At 38.1% G+C, this 19450-nt stretch overlaps 1 pseudogene; it reads right to left on the minus strand.

The window, feature by feature from the left end:
• Positions 1 to 82: 82 nt before the first annotated feature.
• LOC128026592 (E3 ubiquitin-protein ligase FANCL-like) lies at positions 83 to 18704 on the minus strand (annotated as a pseudogene).
• Positions 18705 to 19450: the final 746 nt, after the last annotated feature.

Consider the following 19450-nt stretch of genomic DNA (forward strand, 5'->3'; position numbering starts at 1 on the left):
GTTGTTATGGTACTGACTCTTGTTGGTAATACCCTAATGCCATGTGACCCCTACTCAGAATGAACAGATTTTGTTAAGCGATTCATGTGACCATTTTCACAGTTATGGGCTAAAAACAGAAGTTAGTCATTTTTTGCACTATACATCTATTTGTGGATTTAAATAATGTTTTTTTTTTTTTTTTTTTTTGTTGCGTGTCGGATGTATTTTTGTAAGTTGAATATTACCTTGCTGCTTTAAGGACATTCTCCAAACACAATACTGAAGCTTTGGCGACTGGTGGGCAAACCTCTCAGGTACTGTGAAGACAAATAAAACAATAAAATATTAAATAAATACTATAACAAATTAAAAAACTTTTGAAAATTGCATACTGGTCTTAGCGTGGTAATCTATAATTATTCTCTTGTTTACAATACTGTTAAACTTGTATTTATTTTGTTTGTATGGGCTGAGGGTCATTGTTTCTGATAGCTGAATCTGAAGCTCTTACATCATAAAGAAACACTTACTGAAAAGGCTAGCCACAGCGCGGGTCATTGCAGACCTGATCTAGAATACATTTAACACTGACACTCTGTATACAACAACAAAATGAGATAAGCTTTCAATGAAAGAAAATTCTTAGTGTATCCAGTAATGACATATCTGTCATCATTTAGTCATCTTTGTGTTGTTTCAGATCTGGAGGATTTTCTATTTTTCTTTGGAGAACAAAAGGAGAAATTCTGACAAATCTAGCAGTTATTCTTACAGTACATTACAACGAATGGGGATATAATATTTTCATAAAAGATGTGTATAAAAGCAGCATCATAAAAGTAGTCCACTCATATAAAATATCCCAAGTCTTTTGAAGCTAGATAGCTTTTAAACTGATAACATTCCTTTCCAGTAAGCAGAATTGATGACAATTAAAACTAAAATGTATGTAATTAAATTAAAGCGGTAATAAAATATAAATATAAGATGAAATTGAACATTTAGAAAAGCTTGCCTTGGCCACCTAGTCATTGAGCATTGAGTTTTGTGAACTGGATGAACTGATTCAACGAAAATATTAAGCAACTCAAAAAAATAAAATAAAATAAAATAAAATAATAAATAAATAAATAAATAGATAAATAAATAAATAAATGATTTTAAGTTTTAAAAATCTTCGTAGGAAGCATGGACGCTTTTTTTTTCATCTTAATTTAAATTCAGTATTCATTCATTGCAAGGTTGGTAAATAATGACCAGTAATGTACATTGAAACAAAATTCCTTCAGTCATTCTGAAAGTCATAAAGGTTTGGAATTACACAACGGTGAGTAAATAATCACTGTTAATGTTGAACGAGTTAATGGTGAATATACAAATAATTTTACATATATTATTATACAAATAAATGCTTCTGCTCTCTTCTCCTCCACTGTCCGTGTTTGCATATTGCTGTTTAGATAATTAGAGGCTTGTTTTTTTTTCTCTTTTTTTTTTGAGCAATCCATTAAAAAGATGGAAGATAAAAAATTCAACATCTGGTCAAGTAAACTTTTTCTCGCTTCAGAATGTTAATGATGGTCAAGCATTAATCTGTGGTACAGACTGTGAATAAACACTGCGCCCTTTCAACCCCCGAGCTTAGAAAGAGAAAGCATAAAAAATGCACACAAGGAAGAAAGATAAATGGCGGAGCTATGATTAAACAGCTCTTGATAGCGCTGAAGATTCTGCCACCTTTGTTATTGTAATGATCTTATCTGTAAACAACCCAATTAAAGGAAATCCGTACCCACCTCTCCCGATGAAAAAAACATAAAGAAAAAACGAGGTGAAAAAAAAAAAAACCCTTCAAGCTTCAAATGTGATGGTGCTGTGGAACTAATTGTAAGTGGCAGTGTATGAGATGAAAATATGCAATGTACAGATTTTTCGTGGGTGGTAGGCAATGGAAATTCTATCTCCAACACATCCTTCATATTCTGTAGGACACTGCAGTCAGGGTTCCTATGAGGAGAGAAAGAAATCAGACCTTCATACACTAATTAAACGCATACAGTCAAGTCATGATGGTATAATGAATACACCTCAGTGATTACTGCCCAAAAAAATCCAGGCTATCACTGTGAGAATCAACATTCTGGGCCAAGACATTCTCACCATGTGGTTTCTGATTCATTTTACACTGTGATACAGATATCCACTGAACAATATGTGTGGCATGCACATAAAATGGCAAATTTGCATTGAAATACGCAACATCCACTTTTATTCCTCGTTAATCATGTTCAACCTCGTTCGAAAAAAAGTAGTCGGAATCAAACAGAAATATATAATTGTTTGCTTACCATAAATGCATATTAGCATTCAACTCATCCCTTAAAGGAGTGACAACTGAAAAAAGGTTATAATTACAGAATTTAATATTTTTTGGCAAGCTTTTGTTTATGGAAGAAGCTCACCAAGACTGCTCTTATTTGGTCAAGAATACAGTAAAACAGTAAGATTGTCAAATAATATTACAATAAAAAAATGACTATTTTAATACAGATTTTAAAATGCAATTTATTCCTGTGATGGCAAAGCTGAATGTTCAGCAGCCATTTCTCCAGTGAGATGTGATCCTTCAGAAATCATTCTAATATGCTGATTTGGTGCTCAAGAAAGATTCTTATTATCACTAATGTTAAAAACAGTCTGTTATACACCCCATGAATAGAAAGTTCAAAAGAACAGCATTTATTTGAAACGCAAATCTTTTTTTAACTCTATAAATGTCCCTTTCGATCAATTCAGTGTTGTTTCTGTTGAATAAAAGTATTAATAAAATAAAAATAAAAATAAAAAGTTTTAATGGTAGTGTATATTGTTTACAAATATATCCATATGAATCCATAATCATTAATTTAAATAAACTAATATATTTAATATATATATTATGTCAACTTTATTTTATTTACTATTTAATAAAATTACATGTATGTTCATTTAACCTTTAACTTTCATTGACAATTGCTAAAATAAATCAATAAAGTTATCGGTTCTGTCACATCTTCAATGATTCAGCATTAAAACATACATACTTATTTATGTTTTTTTCTAATAGCAAACCACACTGGACTTCCTAATGTTTGCAAAGCACTGAGGGACACAAATGCTATCAACATAAATCATATCAATCAATCTGCATAGCAAAAACAAGCCTGAGGGAGTGTTGTATATGAAGGCAAGAACAGCGCTCACCCCCCTAATGTAGTCGAGCAGTTTCAATTAACTCTACCTCATCTCTCATTCAGCATTCCCCACCTGATCGGAGAGCACTGACAGACAATGCAAATCCGCATCATTTCTTACCTCTAATCTCTATTCTCTCAAAGAAATGCCACAGCAGAGCGGGCAAAAGAACAGGGCATTTCCCATTGTGACAAACACTCTGACAGAAAGGGAAATATTCAAATAATTCAAAGAAAACGTGCTCATCATGGCTGTTCCACCCGAGAGATCAATCTGGGAAGGACGTGATAGCCACACTCTCTGTTTGTCATTTGTAAATGCAAAAAGCAATATTTCTGTCTGACCCCACCCTCGGAGGGCCCGTGCCTGCCACCGTCTTGACTACTGAAGTGTAGATTTAATATCAGTGAATAACATTGCTAGGCAACCGACAATGTGTTCTGTGTACTATTGTCAGCCAAGCATGACCTTGGATTTAAAGAAACAATCACGGCAGCTTAAATAGTGTAAACTGACCTCCATTTTAGCACCATCTCATGCAAAATCTAAAAGCACTCTGCTCCGCAAACATATTGCGGGCTGTCAGTTCGGTCACTCCAGTGGTCCTGTCTAAATGCAGTAAAGCATTTACAGCATGTGCACTTATGTACGGAGGTGATTGAAAAACAAGTGCGTGAGAGGGAGGTACAAGTTTCTCACATCCGCGCTGCCTCTCACATGCAGGAAACGGTAATAAAACCTGTATGCAGATAAACAGAGAGATTTGCAGATATGAAAAATGCCTACCGTGCTCAGCCCCGAGCAAACAGCACTCCGGCAGCATTTTGAGGTGTCTGGGGTCAAATTGTACCATTATTGAGACATTGTTTCCTGGGGAAGAACAGCGATATGGCAGCTTAATATCACAGGAAATGATTGTGGATGGGCATAGTTGGATGGATGGTGGGTGATCTGCAAATAATGAGATTCAAATGTTGTAATATGAATGTAATGTTACCGATGGCGATCCTTCTCATCTGCTTTTGTGGGTTTTTCAGGTTCCAGTACCCACATCTGCTCATCGATCTCATCCAAAACCGACCAGAACTCAGACAGAGCCTCCACATTTAACAGGTACTGACTGTGGACACTGACTAAGGTGCTCTGGTTGTAGTTGAAAAGGGCAATAGATTAGTCTTGAATGTACTTTTCCTGCTCGAGAGGTGGTATTTTCGGAAGTTCATCAAAAAATGAAATGTCATTTTTAAAATTCTTCTTCTTCTTTTTCTTTTTCTTCTTCTGTTTTTTTTTTTTTTTTTTGTTTAGTTTTTTTAGTTTAAGCACACTGTTAAGATGTTGTAACATTAATTTCGACGGAAAGTTAATTTTCCCTGCAAAAAAAAAAAAAAAGAGCTTAACTGTCTTAAATATGACCACATCTTTAGTTGACTAGTCTGCTATCTTAATCTGTACCCTATGATTTTTTATTTTTATTTTATTTTTTTGCATATCACATTTTTGTTTGATCAGACATTACAAACATCTATCTGCTGGGGTCCTAGGTAGACTCAACCAAATTGATAAACAAACAGCACTGCAACCAAACTTGATAGCCAGTGATCATCATGCATCTTCATTGCATGGGAAAGAGATTTTTTTTTTTTCAAGGGAATGCAAGGAAACAGAAATAGCATCAGATATGTTCTTCCTGGCGTATAATATGACTTATATCAGATTATTAGAAAAGAACAAAAGTGTAGGATGGGGACCTGTGGACTAAATGAAGAAGTCGGCCATACGTCAGCAGAAACAAGTCTGTAATTTTACCAAAGATCAAGTTTTGATCAAGATGTTTTAATAAAAAATAATAACATCTATTAGAAAACAGCAATTTAAAAAATCTGCAGAAAGAGCAAAATTATTGTATTGACCACATTTATATATGTGATGTGAGTGCATTATTTCTGCCACAGCATTTGAAACTATTTTTGCCAATTCAATCAATCAATTATCATATTTTAATATTAAATTTTGTTTTGTATTTAAAATCCTATTGGCTCAAACATTTCAGTTTGAAGGGACATGAAGCCTTTCAGTCAGTGGTTGTACTCTTAAAGGGTTTTTTTTCCGAAGTCCTTAGATGCTAGAAATAGTATCCTTTTAAATTTGTGTGCAACTCTTAATTTTTTTTTTTTTTTTTTTCTGTTTTTGTCTGACATTGCCTAGGCTGTCTTTAATAACTCCTGAACACTTCTACATATGGAAAATGTTGATACTGTCCACATGTCTGGTTTCATATCACTGCTTTATACAAACTCTTCAGCCCTCTGCCATCAACACTCGGAGAGGAAAAAGAAAAAAGAAACCTTCCCACTGAAGTCTTGCCAAGTCTTCATCAGCTACCTGTCAACAAACCATTGATTAAAGCACCAGCCAAGAACAAATCAAATATAAAATGTGACTGAACAGGAAAAGACCAAAACTCATTCATCAGCAAACAAGAGAAATTCAGCAATGGCGTTTGATCACAGAGAACCACAGAAGACCCATCTACAGTTCAGCATTACGGCTTCCACTAATTCTAACATACACAAACACAGTAGGCCTCTGTTTCCTCTGGAGCTGTCCAGTGGTGAGGCAGAGCTAATGGTTTGAGTATGACCGCTCATAAATCACAGCTGATGATTGACAGCTGATGGGCTTTGGCCCTCTTTCACTCCGTGCTGTCAGAGTGAGAGAGCACAGGTCACCCACACCGCTGTGACCTCAGACCCACACTCCTCTCTTTCCACCCCGCTGCCAATACAAAGTCTTTAATCTCAGCCCAAAATCTGAATGTTTTAGTCTAAACACCAGATCCTCTCTGCTCAAAGCCACGACCACTGCTTTATTTTTATTGATGATAAATATGAATATGTTTATTTAGCATTAAAAAAGGCAACATCTGAAATGAACTTTTTTGTTACCAAACTTTGAATATCTAAACTGATACACTTTATATACACACACACTATATATATATATATATATATATATATATATATATATATATATATATATATATATATATGCACATTATTCTTATTTGTATGTATATTTTTGCTGTGGTTCAATGGAAAACTAGACTGATTTTAGATTGTGAGATGTTAAATCACATTTGTCGACAGTAATTTTGAAGCACTGTAATATCTCAACAACATAATACAGCCAATTTCAGTTTATTTAAGAGGGACAAGGCTAGCTGCATTTAGAGGATGAGATCTCATGCGTTTTTCTTTAGTCACATAATTTGTGTGTGCTGATGTTGATTATGTGCTTGATTCTCTGATACATTACCATACATGTTAAATTGGAGAGCACAGAGGCACAGCTGAATGGAGCAGCCAGAGCTCGTAATTGAACATAACAAAACAAATGAAATGACTTCAGGTTTTTTTAGACAGGCAAGGGATATGCAGATAGGAAAATAAAAAAATAAAAAAACAGCATAGTAATCAGGATAAATCGTGTCTGTCTTACGACTAGAACATATTAATGTGAATGAATTTTTTACTGATGCCACACAGGACAGGATGCTTCGATATAGGAAGGATAGCATAAAACAAATATGATGGGTCACTGTGCCAATACAGCACACGCAATTTAGCATTGCACAGGTGCATAGACGGAGCAATCACTTCCCAATTAATGCCGGTTGTGTGATTAGAGTTATGCTTTTATTTAAATATATGGTGCAGGCGAGATGTCCTCATAATCAAATTTCTCTAGGAAATGTGCCCGAAATGTCGAATGCTACAATGGATTCCTCCCCAGTGAGGTGACAGCATGCTAACTGTTCTGTTAACTCTCCCAATTAGGTCCCTCCTCATAATGTTCAATGGTGCATTTTCAGTCATTTAGTGAACAAGTGTCAAGTAAACAAATCAATAATTGCACAAAGAGAAATACGTATTATTTAATGCTCATAGTCTATAATTGTGATGGTTAAGGGCCCACCACGTAACGAAGCAATGCTGGGCTAAACAAATGATTATTATAAAAATCTACAGTATAATACATAATGCATAGTGGAAATGTCATTAATGACCTCTAAATGAATACTACCATTCTTTGAAGCACAGTACCTTAAGAGTACAATATAAACAAAATTGTGCATGAATATGGTAATCATTCATTATCATCGTATAGGATTGAATCAATAACACAGTTTTGGTCATTGGTATCTCAGTATATCTTATAAATGGATACATTTGACAAGGAATTTAGACAATTTAGCGCTCATAAAATAAAATTAGAGATGTCAATATATTCCATAATTAAATGGAAATTATTCACATTTCATTTAGATTTCTAGTAGTTGACATGTTTTTACTAAAACAAATAATAATAATAATAATAATAATAATAATAATTAGAAGAATGTCAATATTGTTATCTCTTATTAAATTTAAAATCTTTTATCCAAAGTGACTTACAGTGCATTCAGGCTATACATTTTTACCTATCATCTATCTTATGACAATAATATCTTATACACAGCTTTTTCAGTTATTTGCCAAGCATCTACTAAGGAACTAATGTAAATAAGTGATATATAAATATATTTATATGAATATAATAATTATATTTTTTTCAGTTCAGATCGTAAGCATATGTCAAATAGATATATATTTAATAAAAAATGTGTGTGTGTGTGTGTGTGTGTGTGTGCGTGTGTGTGTGTGTGTGTATACATTGTCGTATTCAAAATATCTAAACGACCCTTAACTTTTTATGTATATGCTATTTCATTTTTTGAAACAGACTGAGGGGGTTAAAATTCATGCAGTGAGCATTGTTTCTCTTTGTGCACTCCAGGAGTCGGGCTGGGTGGCTGGTTGAGTGTAAATCCCGCTGAGACACACCTGCACCACTGTGTCCGCAACCAAACAAAGAGCACACCCCGCAAATCTCCTGATCCGTATAACATTACTCACAAACTCACTGACTCTCTCACACACACACAGTCAGTTGAGCGCAGGTAATCTTTACGCATTCAAAAGTACGTGAGGCAGGCAGACAGGCCTTTCTCTTCCCTGAACAGAGGACATGCATCAAGACATCAGCAGCGCAGCGGGACTTCAGCCGACAGAAGGCTGCTATGTGCTGAGCTGGTCTTCTCTGTCAGAGAGCCATGTTCCACTGCCATCCCTCACCCAACACAATGCACAACCCTCCCTAACTCACACCACTGCTCTGCAATATGCCAAGTCTCTTTCATCCACCTCAAAGTAATTGGAGCAAACGTACGACTGAAGAGGAGCCTGTTTTTCAGGGGAGGAGGCGAAAAACATAGGACGATGATAAAAAGGAAACGACAGTGAAAAATGGGTCTCCATTCTCGCTTTTAATTGTTATACATAAGAGGAAACTCGTCGAGGCTCATTAGAGGCTGCGAACATATGTAGCTTTCCAGATCACCGTCCTGTCAGTTTATTTGGCACAGTTTGAGCCTTTGTGAGGAGAGTTATTGTTTTTTTTATGGATCAACATCAAAGTGGCGGTGGAACGGAACACCTTTTATCAAGAAAAACACACCTTCAAATGCCAATTTTTTTTAAAAAATAAATAAACTTTGTTAATTAAAAACATTGTAATTGGATTGGTTTTCGAAAAAAAAAAATATAATTTTGGTAATATGATAAAATGCCAAATCAAGTTTTCAATAACAATTTGTTCTGTTCAAAATGTTTTTAGCAATTTATGACTACCTGAGAGGTCCACATGATGACTAGTGGAAATGGGAGATCTGCAGAAAATTCTGGGCCTCAGTAGGATACTAAAAAGAGTGATATAATCACAGTTTAACATAGTATACATGGTAAGCAAGTAGTAATTTATCAGATGCATCTTACTTTTATAATTACAAATTTTAATGGAAGTCTGGAATGGTGTATTTCAAATATTCAAGTGTAAAAGGTAAGATGTAGGCAAGAATTAATGCTTATTACTGTGTTTTGCTATGTACACAATTATTAAATACCATCCTTCCTTGTGCTTATTCTGTGAAACACGTTATAAGAATAAAAAAATAATAATAAAAATAAACATGCTAAGATTATTTATATATTTAAATTTATTATTATTAATATTTGTATTTTATTTTTTACTTTTAATCTATTTGGCAAAAATGGCAATTTGACTGAAATTATGGTAAAGTAGTAAAAGTAGAAAAAAAAGTAACTCAGTAAAAAAAAAGAGATTATTTTTAATTAAATTTTTATTTAATTAATACATATTATTATTATTATTTTTAGTGACAGTAAATTACATACTTATTACATACTAACATTACATACATTCTCTATTTCAAATAAATGCTGTTCTTTTGATCTTACTTTTCATCAAAATATTCCTGAAAACAAAAGAAAAATGTCACAATTGGACTGGAGTAATGGCTGCTGGAAATTCAACTTTGCCATCACAGGAATAAATTAGATTTTAAAATATATTCAAATTGAAAAACAGTGATTGTGGTACTATTGTTGTTCATTTTGGTAAGGCTTAAGGAGCATCAGATATTTGGAATAATGACAACGGTATATCATATGAATACTAAACAGCAGTGCATATCATATGCAACATACATACATATACAATACTGTTAAAAATTTGAATAATACACTTAGTAATGAAATTAAAAGGAAAACTTACCACACCTATACGACTATCTGTATGACCCCACAACCCACATTTCCACCAGCAGCAGAAATGCCCTTACTGGTTCCTGTTGAGTAAGCTGCTGCTGGGTGACGGAGGGCCTTGTGAAAGCTGCCCAGCTCTGGAAAGATGAGCAGATGTGAGGTGGGTAGATCACAGCTATTTTTAGCACCCAGCAGGCCAGTGGGCAGGTGGGCACAGGGGGCTTCTCACGCCCTGCTGAATCTCATCAGGATCCCGTGCAGTGTCCGTAAGAAGACACTGACATCTATACCATGTCACTACTTGCAATGCCAAGCAGAGCTCTCTCACAAACAACCCGTCTTTCAGGCTAAACCACTCACACGCCACAATTTTCTGCTTCTTCTGTGGCCCCTGTAATCAATTTACGAGGATCATTCATGGTCTTATCTGTGCCACCGCATCCCCGGAAACTCTCTCACCTCTCCTTCAGTCCCTGCCACAATCTCACAGCTCCATCTTTCAACATAATCTTACAGTCACAGTATATTAGTGCCACCTGCTTAAAGTTAGATACTAAACCAAAGTTCTGCTCCTTCTGAAGTCCAGCTGAGTCTGACAATCTTGACACAGAAAGCTGTGTGAACTAGTCCAGCAATCTGGACCTATTCAAAACCTATTTTTTTAATGAATTCTAATCACCTAACATTTAAAAACGGACCATGCAAAACTGATCCTAAAATAAAAAGTGAGAGGAAATAAGAAATAAAATAGGGCTTGACCCCCGGCTTCAGCTTGGACTTGAACTTGACTGTAATGTCGTGTTGACGACCTGCAGAGTCCTCTGCCTTCAGCTTGAGTGTTTCAGAACTCTGCATCGATGAAGAGCAGTCTGCCAAAACAGATCAATAGCACCACAAAATGGTTTTGGTTGATTTCTTCATTTAAAGATGCTCCTCAGACCTACACATTTTTTTTCTCCCAGCCAACAGTGCTGAAAGTCTGAAATCGACTACAGAGGCCACTTAATTTATAGCTAAAATTCCATCACTTCACATGACACATGCATTTCAGCAGCATATTTATGAGTTGTGTAACAGCATATCGTGGTTAGTCCATTCATGCACACTTTGCTATGAGTGTTCCCGTTGCTTAAAACTGCAGGATCACATTTTCACATTCTGTCCCTATCCACATAAAAACTCTGGGAGAAGAACTTCTTCATTTATTTTGGCCCTGAATTTAATTTTAATTTCTATAAAATAAAATAAAAAAAGCTTGATACCACCACTCCCAACCAATAAAATCTAGAATGACTCAGCATAAGTGATCACACTGAAGAAAAGTAATGTCCTTCCTCAGAGTTTGTCTTGTTTTCTAGTGCAAATTTCAAAATACGATTAAATCAAGATACACTTACTTGTGAAGTAAAATGACGTAAGAAGTTTTGTTTTCTGTGAAATTTATCAAAATTAACAGAGTTTAATTAAAACAAGAACAGTATTGTCCTATAACTGCCAATGCGCTCAGAAAATGTATTTAATTCAAAAGGGAATATTTGCTCATGTTTTAAGTGTTTAAGAGTAGAAAACAAGACTTTACAACTTTCTGGATCTCAAGCAAATGTATCTTTATTTAAGGACACTGGGATATTTATCCTTTAAAGCAAGACAAAAAACTGAGGAAGATGTTAATGTTTTGCAATGAAAGCAACATTAAATGTCACAACTATTATAATTTAAAATAATCTTCTCTGATTTAAGAACATTAAAAGCCTTAATTTGTAGAAAGGCATACAAGGCATGTTTTTTTTTTTTTTTTTTACCAACAGAAACCCTGAATGTAAGCTAAGTGAATGCAAATGTAGTAATGTACAAATGTAGCAGCTATTTAATGGGTTTTTATGAGTGCATATTATTGCATTTAAAAAAGTACTTTGTTAGCTTAATCTAAAACCATCAATGGTGACTTTTTGATGCAGAAATTGACAGATCCACCTACAAACTATCTTTTTTTTCTCTGTTCCAATGTTCAAAATGTCCTTAATGCTCTGTGTTTTTCTCTCACAACCCATGAAGCAATGGGATAAATCTTTCACATCGCATTCAATTACATGAGCTTTTGGCACAAAATCACACCAATCATTCATTTCCTCAAAATGTAGATGTTTTTTTTTTTTTTGTTGTTCTTTTTTTTTCTGAGCTGGAACCCCATTCAGCCACTCTGCATTCTACAGGGATCTCCCACAACAGTATCAGGCCTTGCTGGCATTCTCCTCAGTTGATTGAAACAGCTTGACGGCTTGATGTCTTGCTGGGAGGATTGATGAGAGCATTACATTTGCAACTAGAAAATCAGCTCCCCTCATAAATGGCGAAGGAACATTTGGCATGTTTGCATGCAAAAAGGCCATAGATGAAAGCGTAAAGCTATAAAAAAAATCAAAAGAGTTAGATGGGGAAACCACAAACTCAAATACCGTCAAGGCCATTTAGCGAAGACTTCTCGTCACAGCTTTCCAGATATGCAAAAAGCCACCAGCTGAAAATAGTACAGTTATTCCATTTTCACAGGTGCCACCAGGGATCATGGGTTTTAAGATATAACTGCTGGGTAAAGTGAGATGGTGGGAAGACCAACCAATAGGAAACCTGCTCAGGTGTCATTATCTTGGCGGGTGTTAAAAGACCACAGCAAAAGGCCCCGTGCTTCTCTCTCATACATGTGCAAGGTGTGACAACCTCTCACCATGGCTCCCATGCACCAATTGTCTAAAAAAAATCAGAACCGTTTCAGATGACAAACGCAATATCTCACAGTAAAATGGGGGCAAAATGGGATCGAAGTCAAAATATTCAAGTTTAATTTTCTTACGACCTAACGCTTTGCTGCAATATTCCAAATAGCATACTTGGAATGCACTATAAAGCAGCCAGAGACTGATGTTTTGTAATTTTCCAAATATCTAACTCTTTTGAACTATTCTGGGGATAAGAGGGGAGAACAGACCTGACCCCATCTATACAGTAATTAACAGTAAATGTGGCTTCTTCAAGGCAACTAAAACTCATTAAAATGACCAGGTTCTGCGGCACGTCCCCCTTCCTAAACCAATCAGGGTCTGCAACTGTGCCGGACTTGAGGCTATTAACAGAGACACGAATTAAGGATCTTAATTAATCTCAAGTGCATTTACAGATAGCGCTGGTGTATAATACTTCTGACCGCAATTCAGGTCTGAAACGTGCACCTTATTTCCAGCCTAACTTTTCAGTCTACATTTCCCCCATTAAACTTGAGAGTGGGTCTCCAATTAGACCAATTTGCATTTGCTAATATCATAATTATATCTTTGGACATTAATAGAAAGTGGAAAATGAGAAGCCTAGTGAAATCACAGCTTGATACATGGCTGACAGGCACAACATTAGCCTCTTTTATTACAAAGCAATAAATCTAACATGCTGTTTTTATGAAACTGTTGTAACTATAGTTGATTGCAGAAGTGCGTGCTATTAATGTCCTACACATTTACAGTAATGCAAGATCTGTACTGTATGTAATTAAAAGAAAACACAATGCAAGGTGAAAAGCACTAGGCCACTAAAAACATCATACTTATCCCATCCTAAGCTCTATATTTCTGTTATCAGCTGGGAATAATACTGAGGCGTTGAGAAAGACTGACATCCTGGTTGGCTCTTCAATGCCACTTCCTGATAATAGACAAGTTGGTAATGAGAATCATTTATTCTATCTGCTGGACTCATGTACTTATTATGGTAATATGATGCTGAACATTACATCATGTATAACATTTGTCAACATGAATATGGTAATGTCCAACCCCAAGGATAAATGCTGCAATATTTTAAGGATATTTACCAATACTGTCCTGAGTTCCAGGATAAAAGCCATCAAATTAGCTGAATGCTGTAACCTCTGTTCAAAGAAAACAAATACACATATTGTGATTAAAGTATAACATAGAGAATTTCAAAACCAGCACCTGCCATTTGACTAATGAGAGTGACCATTACAGTTAATTATTAATAATTTTAAATTCATAAGAAAATAATGGACTTTAACTAGTTAGGGTACTGCATTAATCTAGGCAGGGCAAATCATAAATCTAATATTGTTTACCCTAGAGGCATATAGGGAAAAAGCTTTTTTTTCCCCCATGCCAAACATTGTGTGTTAATTAAGATGTATTTCTATAATGATGAGAAATAGTTTTCCTATTGTACCTGCTTCACAATGTGTTGATAACCATGAAGTAGCCGTTTCATTTGGCAGCAACAATGAAATCTAAAAAAAAACAATCAGGACAAGCACAAGAAAATAATAATAATAAATTTGTTGGAATTTATATATAAGTATAAATAAAAAGTTAAAATGACAACAATAAAAATGTACTGTTTATATGTGACTTAATTGTTTATAATAGCTCAATATCATATACACAAAATTAACTGGAATTAAAAAGTTTTTCATTAATTTAAAAGCTCTTTGACAACATTATCAAAAAGTACAAATATGAAATTGATTTTTCAATAATATCTTTGCTTACAAAATGAGTGCAATTGAGTTGTATTTTTTAATTAATTATGATATTTATACATATAACCATATCTTGTTGTTTACATTCTCTTTTATCTTAATAAAAAGGCAAAGACTATATACACAGATATAACATTCAATGGACATCACATACAAGAAAAACGTCTCAGGTTACAAATGTAACCTTGGTTCCCTGAGAACAGGGAACGAGACAATACGTCATCGACGCTATGGGGAACGCCTCAGGTGTGACAGGTGTCTGAAATCAAATATCAACTCACAGCAATCATGCTGACCGGCGACAGCCGTGAATCATCAGCTTGAATGATGATCGTGCGACCTGGATATAAAAAGGGCACCTTGAAACCATGACAATATCCTTTCGTCTGAAGGGACTGTTTGGCAGGCAGGCCCTAAGGCATGGCTGGGAGACGTATTGTCTCGTTCCCTGTTCTCAGGGAACCAAGGTTACATCTGTAACCTGAGACGTTCCCTTTCGAAGGGAACTTCGACAATATGTCATCGACGCTATGGGGAACAAAATACCCACGCTGCCATGCTAAAGGGAGTGCATGCCCAATGGCAGTGACAACTGTCAGAACCAGCAATTCAATGAACGCTAGAACCACTCACCCTCAGGTCACACATGGCTGTCAGTGACAGCACTCCCTACGGTCATAGCCCAAGCTATATGATACCACAGAAAACCTCCATAAACATAGTTTAGTGAAAGGTCTACCTGGGCCTGCTCAAGGGAATAGGACCACAACTTCAACTTCTTAGAAGGGGTCCCTTCTAGGGAATGTGGCTAGGGAACCCGAGGGAACCCCAGCCAGTCACTATTCAGGGGAATGTACCACCTGAAATGCCACCAGGCAGGCCTGATGAGCGACTGACCAGACTCAGGAGACCACATACTCACATTGACCCTCAGTGAGGGGAGCATAAGATCTACCTGGTAGGCAACCAGGCTGTAGCAGGATACTACCTACTACCTACTACCTACTACCTGACAACCACAGTATGTGGGAGCTCACCTTAAGAGAGGCCTGGTGAAGCCTACTCTCTGATAACCACAATATGTGGGAGTTCACCTACAGAGAGGCCTAGAGAGGCCTACTACCTGTTACCAGATAAGAACCTTAAGTGGAAACTGAAAGTCATTTGGAACTCAACTCCAGGGAGGCCTGGTGAGGCCTACTACCTGACAACCACAGTATGTGGTAGGTCAACTTCAGGGAGGGCTAAATTGCAAGCCAACCCACTTCAACCCATCGGTCGAGCGATTAGCTCAACGGGCTGAGTGGAGCCAGCTCTAGAGGCCCAAACATCTCTGTTTGGCAGGGTCTGACAAACTGTCATTTCACAGAGCGAAAGATGGCCTAACCCTGCCACACTGATCCTAAGTCAGCTACCACCCTGCATTACTCTATCACCCCTGAATGCAGAGAAAGGGGCGGGCCTTGGCCAACAACTCCCATTTAAGAGAGGAGGCTGAAATCTAGGGGAGGAAGCCTAACACATAATGAATGTGGAAGCTATACTTAGCAACACACCTCCAACATCCCTAGCATAGCCTAGGCCAGCTACAGAGGCGGCCCGGATGAGGGCCGACCTACAAGCATAGATCTACAAGCATAGATAGGGCTCGGAGGAGCCACAGCCTACTTGATTGAGAGGCTGTGAAACACTCAACCTACTGAAACCCTACAGAGCTCATGGGAGCGAGTACTCAGGATACCAATGTCACAAACCGATAGGCAGGACATCTATCTGAAGATCTATCTGAAGCGTCAGCGTCAGTCTAAACCTAAAGCAAAAGAGTTTTTTTTTTTTTTTTTTAGGAAGACCAACTACTCTACCCCTGGGTGGCTAATAGCCCTGAGGCTAAACAGAAATGAGCGGTGGCCCACCACGCATATAAAATGTTATGACAGGAAGGCCATCACATACTCAGCACAGAAGCCAAATCTTCTTTGAGCTTCTTCCTAATTCATTCTAGCCACCAACTGGGGGAGGCTTCAGGGCCCTAAAGTCCATACTTTAATTGCTCCTCTAAGAATGACCCCCTACAGGGAACAAGGTCTGTAGAGAAATACATTCAGTGTTAGTTATGCACACAGAATTTTACAAACCAAAAAGTTCACCTGCGGCGTGTGGAGTGAAGACTCGCCAGAGAGTTCTCAATGAATCTGGGGTCCACCACTTTTACATGCCTAAAATAGGCGCTCACATCAACCAGTTGCTACGGCGGGCCATCAGAACATAGTTCTCATCATAAGGCCCATCCCCAGGGCTGGTGTAACGTAAACGCCTGGAGAGTCAAGAAGAGGGAGAGGGCTGGTAGAAAAGGCCCTCCAGGGAGATCAAACCCTACTTCCGCTGAGCGTTGCAGCGCTTGTGCTGAATGACCTCCCTTAAGCCCCTCTTTTTGCGGGAGGCTCACCTCCTCTGTGTCCTACTCCTCCATGGAGGGGGGGCATGAGAGGCGACACTAGACCTCTGGTCCTGCCTACGGTTCTCAGACCAAAACGGACCAGGTCCTCCCGTTTGCCTGGGCTGGGGCCCGGATCTCAGCGGTATACAGGTCTTAAATGCAGCTGAGCGCGCCTTCGCTTCCCTAAACTTTCCAACCACCACCTCAACGGAGGTGCCAAAAAGTTTAGCAGGCGAAACTGGTGAATCAAGTAGAAGGGATTTTTCTTTCTCCCCGATATCAGCCAAGTTGAGCCACAGATGCCTCTCTGTGGCCACCATCCCCGCCATCGATCGGCCGATTGCGGCAGCAGTCTGTTTAGTGGCCCGGAGGGACAAATCTGTGGTCTGGCTCAACTCAGCGACCACCTCAGGGGACAGCCCTGCCCCCTGGTCGAGATCCTGCAGCAGGTCAGCTTGGTAGGCTTGGAGCACTGCCATGGTATGAAGGGCAGCACCAGCCTGACCTGCAGCCATCTACGCTCTGCCATTCAAGCGAGCCGTCGTTTTAAGGGGCTTGGATGGCAGAGTCTGAGCTTTTAGTGTCGACACCCACCAAGAAACGAGATAGTTCGCAAACATCTCGTCAACGGGTGGCATCGACACACAACCGTACTCACCGATCCCCTCAACATCAGCGAAGTTACCCCGCTGATGTCGATGAATACGGGCAGAGTACGGTTTCTTCCATGCCGTCTCGATCTCTGAATGGAGATCAGGAAGGAATGGAAGGCTCTGCTAAGCCGGTGGTCTATGTTCAGGGAGAAACCGATCATCCAAACGACCGCGAACGATCTCTCCCTGAGCGTGCCGCCATGGCAACTGAAGTTTGTCAGTGGCGCGCTCCATAACTTCCACTAACTCTGCGTACACGGGGCAGGATGGCTGACAAGGTTGAGGATCTAAATCATCCTTCTCAGCCATCTCTTGCCCGGCCTGAAGAGCACTCGCTGCAGTATTAGTAGGAGAAAAGTCTCCGTCATCCACCTGCAGCTCACTCTCGTCAGCCGATGACGCGTCCGAGAGGTTAACGCCCCTCTCGAGACTGTCAGCGAGCTCCATCTGGGAGCCCCATGAAGCGCGTCGCCGCTCTGCCTCGGCACGAGCGGGACCCGATCAGCGAGGACCAGATGCTGAACTCTCTTCCCTCGAGAAGAGAGCGGAGCGTTCTCATAGGAAAACACTATTGGAAATCACAATTTGCACAGGACGCTCCCTCAAGAGCATCCTGTGCGTGCTCTTCACCCAAACAGTACACACACATCTCGTGACAAAACAGTCCCTGAAGACGAAAAGGTTATTGTCATGGTTTCAAGGCACCCTTTTTATATCCAGGTCGCACGCTCATAATTCAAGCTGATGATTCATGGCTGTCGCCAGTCAGCATGATTGCTGTGAGATGATATTTGATTTCAGACACCTGTCACACCTGAGGCGTTCCCCATAGCGTCGATGACGTATTGTCGAAGTTCCCTTCGAAAGGGAACTACCATTAAAGACATACGATTTCAGTCATACTTTGCCTGTTTCATCTGATGATCAGGCGGTAGAGATATTCTCATCCTGAAATCTTTTTCCTGTCAAAGATTAAATATTGAGAAACAAATGACACTTGTGACAATCGCTTCACTGGTATACGATTCACACCACATTGCATATCCACACTGTATACGCTGTCTTCTTTAGCGTGAGTGTAAACTGAGATGTGAAACTTTTCTTACCAGTACTGTGATGAACCCGTCATACACTGTCTTCTCCCTATTAAGCACAATGTTCATAGGGCTTTCTCTCTCATCAGCAAACATGCTCATGATGAAAAATAAGTATGTCAAAGCACGGGCAGAACATAAACCGCGGACTAAACACCTATGTAGATGTCTCTACAATAAACTAAACCATATAAACACAGACTTAAGGTTTACAGGCATACAAATGTCAATCCCTGCAGTCAGACACTTCTTCCACTGTTGTGATATAGACTGGGAAAGCGAAAGTAACTTCCCGCAAAAAGACTCGAGCCGATGACGTCATTAAAGTTTGACTCAACAAGCTGTTTGAATTCATTTGCAAAAGCCTGTTTAACTGTTAATATGTGAATATCTAATCTATCACTGCAATATGTTGGCAGTGTGCACGTACAGAATCTCTCAACATCTCGTAAAATAAAGGGGCCATTGAGCAATATGTGAAGTTTAGTAATGTTAATAATTTTATGGATTTTTATATTGGCTTCTTTTAATTAAACAGGACAGCTTTAATTAAAATCCAAACAAGCAAACTACACACAGTGCAACAGGTCGGTCAAAAACGCTCTTTTAAGACTTCTGTCCTCCAAACTAAAATGTAACATTCCGTATTTTATTTATTTATTTATTAATTTATTTTATTTTTTGGGTGAACAAGTGAACGCAATGAACCCACACTTGCATTTATTAGACAAGACAATATAGGCAAGTTGTCACACGTTTTAAGAGCATCATCATACATTGTTGTAATTATTTGTGGGAATTGTTCGAGGCTATTGTAGCCTTACCTTTATATCTCTTTTTTAAATATT

The sequence above is a fragment of the Carassius gibelio genome, chromosome A13 (genome assembly GCF_023724105.1).
Source record: "Carassius gibelio isolate Cgi1373 ecotype wild population from Czech Republic chromosome A13, carGib1.2-hapl.c, whole genome shotgun sequence".
NCBI classification, from domain to species: domain Eukaryota; kingdom Metazoa; phylum Chordata; class Actinopteri; order Cypriniformes; family Cyprinidae; genus Carassius; species Carassius gibelio.